This window comes from Chrysochloris asiatica, unplaced genomic scaffold, assembly GCF_000296735.1.
Source record: "Chrysochloris asiatica unplaced genomic scaffold, ChrAsi1.0 scaffold00206, whole genome shotgun sequence".
Classification (NCBI taxonomy): domain Eukaryota; kingdom Metazoa; phylum Chordata; class Mammalia; order Afrosoricida; family Chrysochloridae; genus Chrysochloris; species Chrysochloris asiatica.
Genome location: NW_006408724.1, coordinates 1,425,454 through 1,443,277, shown reverse-complemented (window position 1 = coordinate 1,443,277; position 17,824 = coordinate 1,425,454). Strand labels below are relative to the sequence as shown.

The 17,824-nt window shown below is 41.2% G+C and overlaps 1 protein-coding gene across 1 annotated transcript in view; it reads left to right on the top strand.

Moving 5' to 3' along the window:
• LOC102823278 (involucrin-like) overlaps positions 1 to 17,824 on the top strand; it is a 337,127-nt gene that overhangs the window by 194,755 nt on the left and 124,548 nt on the right. The gene's annotated exons all lie outside the window — the stretch shown is intronic.

Here is a 17,824-nt window from a genome sequence, read left to right as displayed (position 1 = left end):
GAGGAAGACTCATTAACAACCTGCGATATGCAGATGACACAACCTTGCTTGCTGAAAGTGAAGAGGACTTAAAACATTTACTGATGAAGATCAAAGAGTACAGCCTTTGGTATGGATTATGTCTCAATGTAAAGAAAACAAAAATCCTTACCACTGGACCAATAAACAACATTCTTATCAACGGACAAAAGATTGAAGTTGTCAAGGACATCCTTTTTCTTGGATCAATTATCAACACTCACGGAAGCAGCATTCAAGAAATCAAACTACGTATTGCATTAGGCAAATCTGCTGCACAAGACGTTTTTAAAGTATTGAAGAACAAAGATGTCAGCTTGATGCCTAAGGTGTGCCTAGCCCAAGCCTTGATATTTTTCAATAACCTCATATGCACGCGAAAGCTGGACAGTCAATAAGGAAGACCGTAGAAGAATTGATGCTTTTGAGTTACAGTGTTAGAGGAGAATATTGAAAGTGCCATGAGATGCCAAAAGAACCAATAGATCCATTTTGGAAGAAGTTCAGCCAGAGTGTCCTTGGGGGCTGAGATGGCCAAACTTCATCTCTCATACTTTGGACATATTGTCAGGGGAGACCAGTCGCTGGAGAAGGATATCATGTTTGAGAGGGTCAGAGAAAAAGAGGACAACCCCCAACGAGATGGATTAGCCAAGTGGCAGCATCAATGGACTCAAGCGTGGCAAAAGTGGTGAGGTTGGCCCAGGATTGGGCAGAGTTTCATTCTGCTGTGCATAGGGTTGCTATGGGTCAGTACCGACTGGATGCCACCTAACACCACCAACAAAAACAAAGTATCTTCTGAAGTTTCAGACTGATCAATTTTTGCTCACGATAGTTTTAGCATCAATGACATCCTCTTGCATTATTTAAAATTCAGGAGTTTATATATATATGTATTGATTCTTTTAAAGCATTATGTAAAGATTCTCTTTTCAATGAGCCAGTTTCACATTTAAAGACCTCAACAAACTGAACATGTCTCAAAGGAGGCTTTCATTCAGTGAGGTAATTTTTTTCTTAAGTTTTATTATGAATTGAGTGATAATTCACATGGGAGAACATCGGTTTTACACTCATCCTATCGTATTTTGTTTCACTGTAATGATTATAATCCCCTCCGTGCATTATCATTCAACAGTATTTGCTTTGATTCCCTCTGGGGTTTATGTTGTTTGGTGTTTTTTTTTTCATGTACACAAAAACACTAAGGAAATTATAAACATTTAAACAACCAAAGGGCACATTCTGCAAGCCAGCATTCTGCCTGTCAGCACACAGCCTTTCTCTTTCCATCAGTCTAGAGTCCTCAGCTGCTCTATCTCTCCATGTCCTCCTCTCTGCCTCTATCTCTGGTGTCGTTGCTTCTCTGGATAGGGTCCCACATTCCTCAGTGAGGTACTTTTGACTAGTTGTATGATTATAAGTTAGGTGCTTATTCTCATAAATGGACCTCCAGTCTCATTCCTAGGTTGATTAAGTGGTAAAACTATTTGCATTGACAGGTGTGGCGCTGTGGGTTAATGCGCCAGACTGCAAAGTCATTTGAACTACAAGGTTGGTGGTTCGAGCTCACCAGTCACTCCTTGGAAACCCTATATAGGGTCGCTATGGGTCGGAACCGACTCAACAACACTTAACAACAACAACATTACCCTAAAAGTTGGCAGTTTGAACCCAGCCAGTGGCACAATAAAAGAAAGAACTAGTGATCTGCTTCCATAAAGATGACAGCCAGGAGCACATGAGGTCGCCAAGAGTCAGAATTAACTTGACAGCAATGAACTTGGCTTGGTTACCCTCTCAGGCACTTAATGCTCTGCATTCCTTTCTCTCTGCCATCAATCTCTCAACTGGGGACCAGTTACCCAAGAGGCACAGGCTCATTTGTGCTTACTTACTAATCTATAGTGTACATGTTCATACTGGTTTCACTGTTGTTTTTCTTGGATCCACAATCAATGCTCATGAAATCAGCAGCCAATAAATCAAGCAATGATGTCTTGAATTGGGCAAATCTGCAGCAAAAGACCTCTTGAAAATGTAAAAGAGCAAAGGTGTCACTTTGAGGACTAAGGTGCAGCTGACCCATGTCATGATATAGTCAATCACTTTGTATGCATAAGAAAGCTAGACAATGAATCAAGAAGACAGGAGAAGGATTGATGCTTTTGAATTATGGTTTTGGTGAGGAATGCTGAAAGTGCTACAGGCTACCAAAAGAACAAACAAATCTGTCTTGGATGAAGTACAGCCAGAAAGCTCCTTAGACGTGAGCATGGTGGGACTTTGTCTCATGTACTTTGGTTTAGTCCCTGGAGAAGGAAGGACATTATGTTTGGTAAAGTAAAGGACCAGGGAAAAAGAGGAATACTGTCAATGAGATAGATTGGCACAGCTCAAACACAGAATCCATTGTGTGGATGGCACAGGACTGGCTGGTGTTTCATTCAGTTGTACAGAGAGTCACTACGGGTCAGAACAGATGCAAAGGCACCTAACAATAAAAGCAATAATTTTTGTATGAAGATTTCAGAGACCTATTGGTGGTGCTTTGGATTCAAATGGCTCAGAATCTGCCCTTTTCTTCATGGGTGCACAACCAGTGCAGTCATACAGTGGGGCCCTATATTTGGATGGGCCCCATAACTACCTGAATGCTCTTCTGTCTCCAACTCGAAATTCTTAATCATTGTTTTAAACAAGAGGACGCATTTTCACTTTGCACTGGGCACTATAGGCTGTAACAGGAGTCCTGGTGCACAATGGTTAAGTGCTTGGCTTTTAACTGAAAGGCTAGTGGCTGAAATCTACCAGCTGTTCCATAGGAGAAATACATGGCAGTCTGCTTCTGTAAAGATTTCAGCCTTGGAAACTGGGTGGGGCAGCTCTACTCTGTCATATAGAGTCTCTATGAGTTGGAATCAGCTTGATGGTAGTGAGCAGGGCAATAGGAGAGGTACAATTCACCATGGAGGAAAAGGAAAAGTCTGGCTGATGATGCAGTCCTTGGGGTGTGGGACCAGGAGGTTAGGAAAGGAGGCAGGATGGCACTATCTTTTAGTAGTGTTCTTTTTTCTGTGCCACCCCCACCCCCCCACCCCGCTCCAGGAATCTCATTAAATTGCAGGATGCTAGACAGCATGGAATCCTGGTGTGGCGCTGTGGGTTAATGCACCACACTGCAAAGCCATTTGAACTGCAAGGTCAGTCAGTGGTTCAAGCTCACCAGCCGCTTCTTGGAAACCATATACAGGGTTGCATTGGGTCGGAACTGACTCGACAGCACTTAAAAACCACAACAACTTAACAGCAAGAGAGCATGGTTGTAGTCTTTTTGTAAGTCAATCAGAGCTGTTCAAAGGATCACAGTCAGTTCTGATCTGTGGTTGAAGAATCCAAATTATAGAAATGAGACCTATTTCTAAAAAATAGATTGACTCCCAAAGCCCTGCCATGGAATTTACACACTGACCTTTATTTTCCGTCTAAACAGGTAACCGAATGTAAACAGACAAGTTCATCCCAGGAAAGCCCTGAGCAACACTTGTCCTGCAGAAATAAGAAATGTCAGTAAATCTCTTTGTATGGACATTAGCTATACTGAGATACTGTCGAGGTGGTTCAGGAAAGAAATTGGGAACTGATGGTAGGAAGAGGATTGTGCTACAGACCTGTTAAAAGAGATATGAGAATGGGGAAAGACACTGAGATTCATGTGTGAGAAAGAATCAAGGGAAAATGTGGGAGACCAGTACAAACTGTCCTGGGACAGAAGGTCTTCATTGATACAAATAGAAAGGTCTTTGTAATGATCAGTACAATAGAAAGAGAAGCAGGGTTTAGATTACAAATCTTTGTGAATCTTGTTTTGTTTACTCTCAATACATGTAAAACAATAATAAAAGTCCAGTAGGTAAACCACTTAAAATAGGCTGTCTCTTTATAATTCATGGAGTTTCAAAGAATACCATTTGAAGGCACTTCACTCAAGTTCTTTTTTTCAAAAGTTTTTATTGTGAGTTGAGTGAAAGTTTACAGGGCAGATCATCAGTTTTACATTCAACAAATCATACACTTTGTTTCATTACAATGATTATAATCCCCTCCAGGTACCATCCGTTAAAAGTATTCTCTCTATTCACTTTTACCTTTTTTTTTTTTTTTTAACACTCAGGCATATATAATAATTGACACCACCAAAGGGCGCATTCTGTGAGTCTGCCTCCTGGCTGCCAGCTCTCTGTCCCTCTCTTTCCATGAATCTAGAGTCCTCAGCTGCTCCTTCTTTCCATGTCCCCATCTCTGCCTCCATCTCTGGTGTCGCTGCTTCTCTGGATAACGTCTTGCATTCCACTTGTGCTCTTCTCCCTTGATGGTCCTAGGGTCCTCTGTTTCTGGACAGTAAGATTAACCACTCCCCCATTTTTGTTACGAAACTTCTCCCTTTACAATTGTGACAGTCTCAATTAGTCATGATGACAATTACTCACTAGTGAATCGTAAGAATCTTATCCCCATTTCTTTTTAGCAGACCCATCTAGACAAGGTGAAAATTATTCAGTGGGGACTCTATCTTCCACACATACTCTTAAACTAAACTCCCTTTTGAAACCTTGTAAACCAGTCATTTCGTGCCTTTATTGCCCCCTCATTTTAGGTAGCCAATGTCTAGGTTTCCTGTCCCTTATCTACCTTGTATACAGAAGGGATAGCATTGATACTTGATGTGAAGACTCCTTCCCTCTCTGATGGTATTTAGAGTTACTACCTCCATGAGTTTAGGTCAAGTTCATCAAATTGTAGCAATTTACCCTTGCTTCCTTTATCAAAAAAATAATTTTTTTTATCTTCCTGTAGTCGAGTTCTGATTATCAAGCCGTCGAGATTAAGTCAAATGGGTACCATCTGCAGGTCTGTGTGTGCTTCTGCATCTTCCCTCACTTCATATCAGCTGGATGCTTCACTCTCAGCTCTAGCCCTCCGTGACTATGTCCTTGTCCATGGGCTCAAGTGTCCCCAGGTCTCGCTACACTTTGGACCAACCATCCCTTCCTCTTCTCTCTCACACCTGCAGGTCAATGGGATTCTATGGAACGTGATTGAACTCAGCCCGTTTTTCCATTGCTGCCTTTCCCCCTCTTCCACTCATCAGTAGACCAATGTGGTTGTCAGCAAGTTTACGTGCCTGCTCATGTGTTCCCTTTGAGTTTCGGTCTTAGAAGGGGGTGAAGTTCTTTTAATACACAGAATTGATGGCTCTGGAAGAGTGTTTATTTCTCAACATGGTTTCAAAACCATTTCAAATATGGTTTTGAAATGATAAAATGGTGACTGAATATCCTGTATACAAGATTAGATGTAATTATTTGATGCTTCTTGGAAACTTTATAGAGGGTCCCTGACATGAAGGCACTTAGCAACAACAACATATGTTGTCAGGACGCTTTGAAAACAGTGGGTATTTACAGATAACTCTGCATTTTGCTAATAAGTACTATAGTAAATATTGCAATTTGGAAATGTGTTTGCAATTCTGTTCCCATTGTGTCTTATCACACTGAAAGAGAAGTGATGGTATAGTGAACATGCAGTCTTAACATTGTCTGTGAGGCATAGTGTGCTCACTTTAGAACAAACTGCTGAAGTCAGCAAAAAGAAGTGCATTTTGCCTGTTTCTGTTGGGAAGTCACGATTGCTTGAGGTATGGAGGACAGGAAATTCTGCAGCCAAGGAAACCCCTATCCATACACAGCATCCTGAGGAAGGAGATAAAGCTCCATCAAAGAATTTTAGCACCAGACATACTGTTCGTTTAGTATATCTCAAAGGAGATATGTATTTTTCATGCATTTCAGGTAGAAAGATTATACTCACATGTCTTTTTTTTTTAAACATTAATATTTGATTTGAAAAGGTACATTTTTTAAAATCGTGATTTTTTTCTTAAAGCTTATAAATTTCACTGTGCTATCTATCATACTAATACTTTTTAAAAAGAACTTTTAAAAGACATTTGCTTAATACTTGGTCCCACTTAAAGACTTAAACTTTTCTAAACATCTTGGAAGCAGCAGTCAAGAAATCAAACGATGTATTGCATTAGGCAAATGTGCTACGCAAGACCTTTTTAAAGTGTTCAAGAGCAAAGATGTCAGCTTGAGGACTAAGGTGCGCCTGACCCAAGCCATGGTATTTTCAATAACCTCATATGCATGTGAAAGCTGGACAGTGAATAAGGAAGACCATAGAAGAATTGATGCTTTTGAGTTATGGTGTTGGAGGAGAATATTGAAAGTGCCATGGGCTTAAAAAACCAACAACAAATTCATTTTGGAAGAAGTGCAGCAAGTGGGCCAAGATGGCCAAACTTCATCTCTCATACTTCAGACATATTGTCAGGAGGGACCAGTCACTGGAGAAGGATATCATGTTTGGTAAGGTGGAGTGTCAGAGAAAAAAGAGGAAAACCCCCAGCGAGATGGATTGGCAGAGTGGCAGCATCAATGGGCTCAAGTGTGGCAACAATTGTGAGCTTGGCCCAGGACCGGGCAGTGTTTCATTCTGTTGTGCGTAGGGTTGCTATGAGTCAGAACTGACTCGATGGCACCTAACAACAACAACAAACATTTTAAATCACATTAATGCTTATATTTATACATTTGATGTATTTAATTTTTTAAGTACTTCCATTTGTTTAACACCAGAATCTCCCCACAATTTAAGTAATATAAAATTTTTGATACTATTTACTAACTTGGTTTTACCTTGTTAATTCAAGTTAATGAGCCTAAGTTATCTATACCAAATATTTTATATAATACAAATATTTAAAATACAAGGTACACACCAATTATTCCCCAATTTAAAACAAAATATTTGACTATTATGAATTTGATTTACTTAAACATCTTGAAACTTAGTTCTAAACTGGCTTGGGGTTTAAACACAAGTGCCCACCAAACAACCAAATAGAGTTTCACCTTAATTTCATGTATGTTTCAAAGAAATTTGGGGACATACTCCCTAGGAAGTTGGGGTTTCCTTGCCAAATGCTCTTGGGTTACCGTCTCTGGGACTGAGTTGCACATAAACTAGGGAGACTAGCCTGGATGTAAAGTGAATTGCAGTAGAAGTCCAACATAATGTTTCTCACCAATAGACTGCCATACTGGGCTTCTTTTTTTCCTGGTGTGGTATTGCCGGATAATGTGCTGGACTTCAAGGTCGGTTTGAACTGCAGGGTTGCTATGAGTTGGAACCGATTCAATGGCACTTAATAACTCCAACAGAAGGAGACTTGGTCGTGCAGGGGGTTAAGCATTGGGCTGCCAACCAGAAGGTCAGAGGTTTGAACCCATCAGCTGCTCCATGTGATTAAGATGAAGCAGTCTGTTTGCATAAAGATTTACAGCCTCAGGAATCCAATGGAGCAGATGGATTGGCAAAATGGCAGTATCAGTGGGCTCAAGTGTGGCAACAATTGTGAGGCTGGCCCAGGACCGGGCATTGTTTCATTCTGTTGTGCATAGGGTCACTGTGAGTCGGTACCGACTCAATGGCACCTAACAATAACATATGGTTGCTATAGATGTGGTACTGTAAGATCAGCACCGGACTGCCAACCAAAAGGTTAGCAGTTCAAACCCAGCAGTTGCTCCTCAGAAACCATAAACGGGTCGCTACGAATTGGAACTGACTGGACAGTACTTAACAACAACATAGAGCTGCTAAGAGTTGCAATCAACTCGACGGCAGCGTGTTTGGTTTGGTTTGGTTTGGATATGTCAGCAGTGGACGGAGTCAAATTCCTATATCGGTACTGTTGTAGTCAACAGGACCTGTGTCATGGTGATCCATGTATGTCAGAGTAGAACTGTGCTCCATAGGGTTTTCAGTGGAGGACTTTCTGAAAGCAGACCATCAGGCCTCTCTCCTGAAGCATGTCTCAGAGAACCATAACCTCCAGCCTTTTAGTTAGCCACCGAGTGTGTTCATCACACAAGGTCTCCACCCTATACATACAATCCCTAGGTCTTCTGAATTCATGCTCGCTCTCTTGTAGTTACTGTCAATTGTGTCTTCAGAGTATGGGAAACAACAGCATATGACCCTCCCTCCAATCACCAATGCTTGCCGCCTCCACTTTGTTTTACCACTTAATTGGTTTCAACTGATAGATTTAATGCTTACTTGTACTGTGAGTTGTTTTTGAATTGTTTCTACTAGGTAAAGCCGCTACTTTAAGTGGTACATGAATGACATCCTTCAGTTTCTTCCTATCTCTCTATCCGTCTAGACAATTTCTAAAGTCTTACTAAGTATACTATTCACTTTAAACATACTGGGACATAGAAAATTAGGACTGTGATAAAAGTATGTTTTGGTAGAGTCAGATTGCAATACTTTAAGAATTAATAACATTCATTAAGACATTTTCCATTTTTTAATCGTATGACCACAACTCAGACTCCACTTTGTAAGTCATGGCAATTGAACTAAATTGCCCATGTGGAAATTGATAGCTGGGAGGAACTTAGCCCACCAGATTTACAAGTATCTGTCTTGTAAATATCCTGTCTGGAGCTCACGGTGAGGGCATGGCCATATCTAAATATCTAATTAGAGCTTCCTGTGAGGGAGAAAGGAGTCCTAGTGATGCAGTTGGTAAGCAATCAGCTGTTGACCAAATGGTCAGTGGTTCAAACCCACCAGCTCCATGTCTGATAGATGTGGCTTCCATAAAGCTTTACAGTTTAGGGAAACCAATGGGGGCAGTTCAGCGCTGTTCTACAGGGTCACTGTGAGTGGGACTCAATCTACAGCAATAAGTTTGGTTTTTTACTTGTTTCCATGAAAATCAGATCCAGTGATAACTGTGAGCCCATATCCAATAGCAGGAACATTGTGGTAGAATATTCTCTTTTGCTCCTAAACTCCAAGATGTCCAGCTTAGACAATTGTACAGTACAATTGAAAACCATACATCACCATCCAAATATAAACCAGCCTTGTTTTCAGAATTCCTCTAATGAATTGTATATTGAAGACAGAGGAGGAGGGAGGGATCGCCGCTCATTCATGCTCCCTGAAGACTCTTCTATAAATCTGAGGCCGCCCAGGGACTAGCAGTGACCAGTGGTGACCAGCGGTGACCAGCTTCACTGGATTAAATATAATCATCACCATGACAGGAGATAGCATTTCCCTTCTATTCTGCTTTACCTACTTCAAAACGACCACTGGCTTAAGATAGTCCCAAGTGTGCCTTGGGGGGACCCAGTGTCCTGAGCTCTTCTGGACTCTAATGAGGAAGGAGTTTCTGCTTTGCTTTGATGTACAGCTGTATGCTTTCTAATGAGATAGGCAAGAGATCAGGTTCCATTAGGGTGTCTCCTTTTAAGCCTTGATTATTCAGCAGCCCTGTTGAAATTAGCTGTTCATTTATCCAAGAGCAGCTTCATGCAGGCTTGGATGGGTTTGCTTGTGTCAAACTGAGTGAGTTTGGGATAACACACTTCTGAGGACTTATTTCAATTATTACTCGGTGCCACTTTTAAAAGTATTACTATCTTAAGCCATAGCACTGGATCCTGAAACTAGAATTTCACACAAAAACACATAAGAGAGCAGAAAATTTGATCTGGATTGTAAAGCATAGTTCAATTCTCATGTGAAAAGAAAGAATCCTTTCTGTCCCTTGGCCTGTTTTTCTTCCACACGACGTTAATGCCTATTTTGGCACGTCATGTCACAGCTGCAAAGCAGGGCCAGTCCCTCCTGTTTCTCTGTCTTATGAGCTCCCTGCAGGGCTGCAGAACAGTCATATTCATGACTGTCATGCCTTGGTTGGAGCTGTTACAGAGTCTTCAGCTTGGAACAGAGGCCAAGCCCTGCTCCCGTGTCCTGCTGAGGCGTGTGGGGCTGTGTCAGGGGGTCAAAGAAGAGGAAATGAAGGATGACCCAGAGATAGGGCAGATACTTAGAGCCAAGTTGGAAAATTGTCAGGGCTGGAAGGAATTTACACACACACACGCCTGCACACACGTGAACACACACAAAAGTGTCATTCTGATGAACAGGACCATTGTCTTGCATTTAAGTCAATGAGTTACCGGGGACAAGTGTTCTTCATCTTGAACATTCACTGATAAAGATAACCCTTGGCATGCATACCCCTTTGGTCATTGGACTTCTGCCTTGTTGATTTGGTAATCCCACCCACCTTGTTCTTTTCTCCCTAAACTTTGTCAGCTGCTTCAGTTACTTAACCACATTTGTTAAAATGCCACATATCTCACTCAACTATGGAAAGCTCTTCAGAGACATTCAAATGCTTTGAGAATGGATCTCCAAATTCTTTTTACTTTGAGATAAAGCAGGAAATACAAAACTGCTTTGGCCCAGTGGGAACTACATAGCTCCACAAACTCTATCTTCTCCAACCCTCCCACCCAATGTTCTACACCTCTCACAACTTCTGATGGTTTTCATGGTTTTATTGTTGTTATGATTACTACATTGTTTGCATTGTTAATATACCTATTTCAAAACTTATGAGTATTTAGTTTTTGTTTGTTTGTTTGTTTTAATGGTCTTTCATGCATTTTCTGAATTGGGCACAAACCTCACATACCTCTACAATGTTTTGTGTTTGCTGGGAACCATTTGGGATGAATACAGTGGTCGTTGATGATATGGACAACTAATAATTTACAATGCTCCATTATTCAGAGAAATACTTTGTATCTGAAGTAGTCCAGTTTATTTGAAAAGGAGTGTCCTTGGCAATGCCTACTGTTAATGCTGAGAAAGATGAGTTTGTCATTTTTGTTATGGTTGGAAAAATCAAGGAAAATGAACTGTTTTGTCTGTCTTTAAAATTCAAAGCTCAAATGTGAAATATTTAGCTTTGAGCCTGAACTCATCCTTCTCCTTTGTCTACTGTATATTCCCAGAGCTAGAAATAATGTCTGACTCCAAAGTGGATGTAAGAGAGCTTAGTGAATGAATACTGACAGATGGACTTTATTAAAGGTGTTGATGAAGAACCAAGGATGGGAGTACAATTTATGTTACTTTATGGAAAGAGTGTGGAAAAACTTTGTTGCAAGTGGTCATTTCTCTGGTATTGAAACGTGCCACATAAATAAGTTTGACTGGAAACTATCTTGGGATCACAGAGCAATTTGAATGTATTTTGCTATTACTCTTCATTGTCTGAAGTACTGGTGTGGCGCTGTAGGTTAATGCACTGGACTGCAAGATTGGTTTGAACTGCAAGTTTGGTGGTTCAAACTTACCAGCTGCTCCTTGGAAACCCTATATAATGCCACACCAGGACTACTATGTCTTTGTATAATTTACCTTCCCCTTTATTTTTGCCCTCAGTGTCCTATGCTCTGCATCCAGCAGCTAACAAGCAAGCTGTGAAGTGCCTTGAGAAGTATCCCACATTGTATGGGAAAGCCTCAAAGAATCTGAATCCTTCCATTTCGAATCTTGTTTATTCTCCTTCCTCTCTTTCTCAACCTCAAATCAACACATGCTTCTAGTCTGGGAACCTGGAGGCAGTTGTTGAGCTGCCATGAATGTATCCTGTTTCCTTGAATAGAGTTTCAGCCTAAGCATTAGCTTCTTTTCTGTCCTTTCCATTCTTTATTTCCTTGGTCTTAACTCTTTAATCAAGTGTCTTGCTTTAATTTACCCTTGCCCTGTGGCATTTAGCTTATGTCTGGCCACAAAACACCTCATCTTTTATACATTTTTAAAAGTAGACCACAAGAGGAACTATTTCCTCCAAAGTGAATGTTACTGTTGGAAGCAGGACTCTGTCACATCAGTGACACATGTACAGTTTAACAGAAAAAAGAAATTTTTTTCTTCTTCTAAACGAGTCCATGTAAAAGAAGCAGCAGTTTAATTTTGTGCTCCCAAAGCCTCCAAATAGGAAACAATCTAATTCTCCTGCCTCTCTGTGGACATGGCCCTTCTCCTTGAGTCCCCTGAGAGTAACACTACATTTAAAAAGTAAATAACTAAAGGAAGAAATAAAAGTTTAGCTTTGCAAATGACATGATTGTCTACATGAAAAATCCCAAAAGAGTCTCAAAAAAAAAGGCTGTTAGAACCAACGCATGAGTTTAGCAAGTTCACAAGTTACAAGGTCAGTATAAAAATCTTTAACATTTTTATATTCTGTTATTGTTGTTTAGTGCCGTTGAGTCGGTTCTGACCCATAGCGACCCTGTATAGGGTTTCCGAGGAGCAGCTGGTGAACTTGAACCACCGACCTTGCAGTTCAAACGGCTTTGCAAGTCTGGTGCATTAACCCACAGCGCCATACCAGGATTCCTTCTATATTCTAGGTGTAATTAATTGGAAATGACAATTTAAATACTGTATTGTTGTTGTTAAGTGCCAGCAAGTCAATTCCGACCCATAGTGACCCTGTATAGAGTTTCCACGGAGAAACTGGTAAGCTTGAACCACCGACCTTGCAGTTCATACGACTTTGCAGTGCGACGCATTAGCCCACAGTCCTACACCAGGACTTCAACTACTGTATGTTGTTGTTGTTGTTAGGTGCCATTGAGTCAGTACTGACTCATAGCGACCCTATGCAGAATATAATGAAACACTGCCTGGTCCTGGGCCAACCTCACAATTATTGCCATGCTTGAGCCCATTGATGCTGCCACTTTGCCAATCCATCTCGCTGGGGGTCTTCCTCTTTTTCTCTGACCCTCCACCTTACCAAACATGATATCCTTCTCCTGTGACTGGTCCCTCCTGACAATATGTCTGAAATATGAGAGACGAAGTCTGGCCATCCTGGACTCCAGGCAGCACTCTGGCTGCGCTTCTTCCAACACAGATCTGTTGGTTCTTTTGGCAGCCCATGGCACTTTCAATATTCTCCCCCAACACCATAACTCAAAAGCATCAGTTCTTCTATGGTCTTCCTTATTCACTGTCTAGCTTTCGCATGCATATGAGGTTATTGTGAAAATACTGTATAGTAGCATTAAAATAAGAACTACTTAGGGATAACTTTAAGAAAATCTGGGCAATGGTTTTAAATTAAACATAAAACATTGATGGAAGAAAACTTAAATTGATGGAAAGATAGCATGCTTATGGATCAGAGGTGCAAGAATAGTTCATTTTAGAAGGATAAGCATGAGGCTGAGCCCTATGAGCTTATGAGGTGGAGGTTAAAGACATGCCAAATATCCAACTTTTCCAAGATGCTATACCACTCCACAAGGAGCTCTGGTAGCGTAGTGGCTACGAATCTGGCTGTGAACTGCAAGGTCAGCAATTTGAAACTACCAGCTGTTCCGCAGGAGAAAGATGAGGCTTTCTGCTTCCGTAAAGATTTACAGCCTCAGAAACCCTGTACAGGGTTGCTATGAGTCGGAATTGACTCCATAGCACACAGCCACCATACCACTCCATAATTCCTGATACCAACTGTCACTTATCCCTTCAGTATTTCCCCTACATCCCAGGGCTGCGTAGTTTACTGCATTGTCTCCCAGAAACCATCAGAGAAATGGCTCACACAGCTGTGAAGGCTGGCAAGTCCCAAATCCATGGTTCAGATGTCTGACTGTAGGGTTCTCCTCACTCACGCCAGAGTGAACTGTTGACTCCCAGGCTGCAGAAGCTGGTGACTCAAGTCATGCAACAGTCAGACAGGAATGAATCTGACACAGGATCCAGAGCAGAACAAACTTTGCCAAAGCATTCCTACCTATAGGAACACAGGCCACAGTCCCAAGGAAACTAAAGGAGGTGATTTGAGTCAAATTTCTAGTAAGGTAATGACTCAAGATACATCCCATCTTACTCCTGACTCATTAATGTTACCGATAACCAAAATGGAACCCTAATCCCAGGTGTACAGGCTAGGATTTATAATACACCACACAATTGAAGACTGGCTAGAAGGGTCATATTAGGTAATTAATAGCATTATAAGATGACTAAATATTCATGAAATGTCAGTTCTCTCCCAAATTGAGATCAAATTTAATTATAGGTTAATATAACATCAAGAAAGTGCTAAAGAGCAAAGATGTCAGTTTGAGGACTAAGGTGCACCTGCCCCAAGCATGATCTTTTCAATAGCTTCACATACATGTGAAAGTTGGACAATGGATAAGGAAGACCACAGAAGAATTGATGCATTTATTTGAGTTATGTTGTTGGAGAAGAATATTGAACGTACCATGAACTTATAGTAGAACAAACACATCTGTGTTGGAAGAAGTATAGGCTGAAATGCTCCTTAGGAGCCAGGATGGTGAAAACTTCATCTCTCATACCATGGACATATTTTCAGGAAGAACCAGTCCCTGGAGAAGGACATCATGCTTGGGAAAGTGGAGAGTCAGCAAAAAAAAAGGAAGATCTCCAAGGAGATAGATTGACACCGTGGCAGCAGCAGAGTCTCAAGTGTAACAATTGTAATATGGCACAGGATCTGACAGAGTTTCATTCTGCTGTGCATAGGGTTGCTGCAAGTCGGAACTGACTCGATGACCCCTAAAACAACAATGATATCAATTAAAATCCCAACAAGTTTTTAAAGAAATTGACATCCTAATCTAAAATGTATATAAAAAGCCAAGGAATAGCCAGAATTATTTTGAATAAGAAAAAAGCTGGATGATACATGCTACCTGATTTTAAGACTCATTATAAACAAGACAGGAGCTCTGGTAGCATAGTGGTTATGAATTGGACTGCTAACCTCAGGGTCAGCAGTTCGAAACTACCGGTTGTTCTGCAGGAGAAAGATGAGGCTTTCTGCTCCTGTAAAGATGTACAGCCTCAGAAACCCTGTACAGGGTCCCTATGAGTTGGAACCAACTCCACACACATAACCACCACCACCATAAAGCAAGACAAACCAAATATTGATGAAAAGACATATTTAGAACAGAATAGAAATGGAACAGAATGGAAAGTCCAAAAATAGACCAATGCTTACAATTTTATGGTCAATTGATTTCTGACAAAGCTACCAAGGTAATTTATATGCCAAGTATAAAGAATGGTCTTTTCAAAGAATGGCATTGAAACAATTAGACATCCATGTGCACCCCACCCCCCAAATTTAAACTAAAAAATGAGACTCAATCCTTACCTTATATCATAATAAAATTTTAATTTAAATGTAAAAGCAAAAACTAAAACTTCTATAAGAAAAAAAATACAAAGTATTTGTGATCTTAGCTTAGCTAAAGATTTTTTTAAGCTAAGACACAAAATAATACCATGAAAGAAAATATGGGTAGATTTTATTTAATCAAATTTAAACTATTTTGCTCTTCAATGTTGTTGTTGATAAGTGCCGTTGAGTCAATTCTGACCCATCGTGACCTTGTATAGGGTTTCCCAGGAGCATATGGTGAGCTTGAACCACCGACCTTGCAGTTCAAACAGCTTTGCAATCTGATGCATTAACCCACAGTGCAACACCACGACTCCATTGTTGTTGTTGTTAAGTACTGTGGAGTCGGTTTCGACTCATAGTGACCCGGCACAGGGTTTCTGAGGCTATAAATCTTTACGGGAGCAGAACACCTCATCTTTCTCCTGTGGAACCGCTGGTAGTTTCAAACTGCTAACCTTGAGGCTGGCAGCCCGATGCGTAACCACTAAGCTACCAGAGCTCCTTAGGACTCCATAGGAGAGACCAAATGAAACAGCGATGATGACCTGGAATCCAGAGCTTTAGAGGAAAGGATAGAGAAGTAGGTTGAGTACTGACTAGGATAGACGCTGAACAAGGGCTGTGAGAGAGGAGACACACAGAAGCACTTGCTGGCCTGACTTAATGCAGCCATATTGAAGAGTATTCAATCAGGATGGAGGCAGACACACACCAGTGGCCGGTGATGAGTAATGTGTGATTTTTCCTTGTTCTTCATGCCCTCCTGGTGACCAGAAGTGGGGCCAGCCCCCACCCACACCCACTCTCTTCACAGCTCCTGCTCTGCCAAACATTGGAGTTACTCTGTTGGGAGTTGGGTGTTGGGTGTGTGAACAGTGCTCATCAGGTCAGCAGAACTCAAAGTACTCATCCCAGATAGCTGTGGAGGAGCAGGAACTCCCATCCCAGCAGACCTGTCCCCAGCTGCCCTCTGGGCCTAAAAGAGTTCTTTCTGGAAGCAAAGACCCTGACCTCGGTCACCATTAAAGCCTGCACCTTCTACTTCTGGATTACGTACCCTGATCACAGACAAGACCTAGGCCTACAGGAATAGTGTATTTACAGGACTTCCAAATGGCAAGAAAGTCAAGTAAATTTCTACATACAACAGACTGCTTTAAACTTGGGAAGAAAGTAATAGATTTCAGGGGAACTTCAAAGAAAATTAATCAACCAGCTCATCAAAATAAAAAAAGGAAAACCATAAAGATTCAATGAATATTAAAACAACAGCAATGAAGAAAATGACTAGAAAATCCAGGAAGATAAATGAACTAAACACAGAAAACATTACAGTGAGTGAAATCAATTAGGACAAATATTGTCTGAGATCACTATTGTAAAAAATCAAGAAAAAGTTTTCACATGAAAAGAAAAATTCTTTGATGGCTACCAAGAGTGGGAGGCAAAAGGGAGTAAAGCTGAAGGGTAGATAGGTATTAACTTGGGTGAAAAGGAAGGCAGTATACAATAAGAGGGAGATTGGTAAAAAATAATGGGGAACAGGAAGACACAGGGAGGAGTACAAGTGTTAAAGGCAACAGAGATAATTGCTTTTAAATACACAGTCCTGCAATAATGCTCTGGTAACATAGTGGTTACAAATCCAGCTATGAACCTCAAGGTCAGCTGTTCCAAACTACCAGCTGTTCTGCGGGAGAAAGATGAGGATTTCTGCTCCCATAAAGATTTACAGCCTGAGAAACCCATACAGGGTCACTATGAGTCAGAACCGACTCCATGGCACATAAGCACCACCGTGGGTAGAGATATATGAGTAGACAGACATACAATCTGAAAAGGCATGGGAGGGAGAGTGGGCATATACCCACAGATAGGTAAAAGTTTGACAGAGGGTATTTGTACATGGGTATTTACCTTTGCTGCAAACATATCCATGAATGTGTGGTGGTGTGCTGTGGAGTCAGTTGTGACTCACAGCGAGAGTCTGTAAATCTTTACGGGAGCCGAAAGCTTCATCTTTCTCCCACGGAATAACTGGTAGTTTTGAACTGCTGACTTTAAGGCTTGTAACCTGACTCATAACCACTACGCTACCAGAGCTCCTTGTGGTTAAGCATACAGGCAGCAAAGTTATGAAAACTTTTTAGACATTACCAAACACCTTGAAGGAATGAGTTGCTGGGTCTCAGGGATAATGTGGTCAGTTGGCATAACATAGTCCACAAAGACAATGTTCTACGTCCACTTTGGTGAACAGCGTCATGAGTGGCCATCTAAGGTGCAACTACTGGTCTCTTCTTGTCCAGAGGAAAGAAAAGTAGTGAAAATTGAAAACAATGAGTCCAACAGACTAATGGACAATGTGAACACATCAGTCTCCATGACCCTGAGACCAGAACTAGGTGCTACCCAGTTACCACTACCAACTGCTCTAAAAGAGATCACGTAAGAAAGGCCTGGACAAGAGACAATGTGGAACACAACTCAAAATCATAAAGACGGCTAGGCTTCCTGATCAGATACAGACTAGTAGAACCCTGAGACTAGGGCTCCTAGTTACCCTTCAGATCTGGAACTGAACTCACCCCCTGTAGTTCAATTTTCAGTTAAACAAAG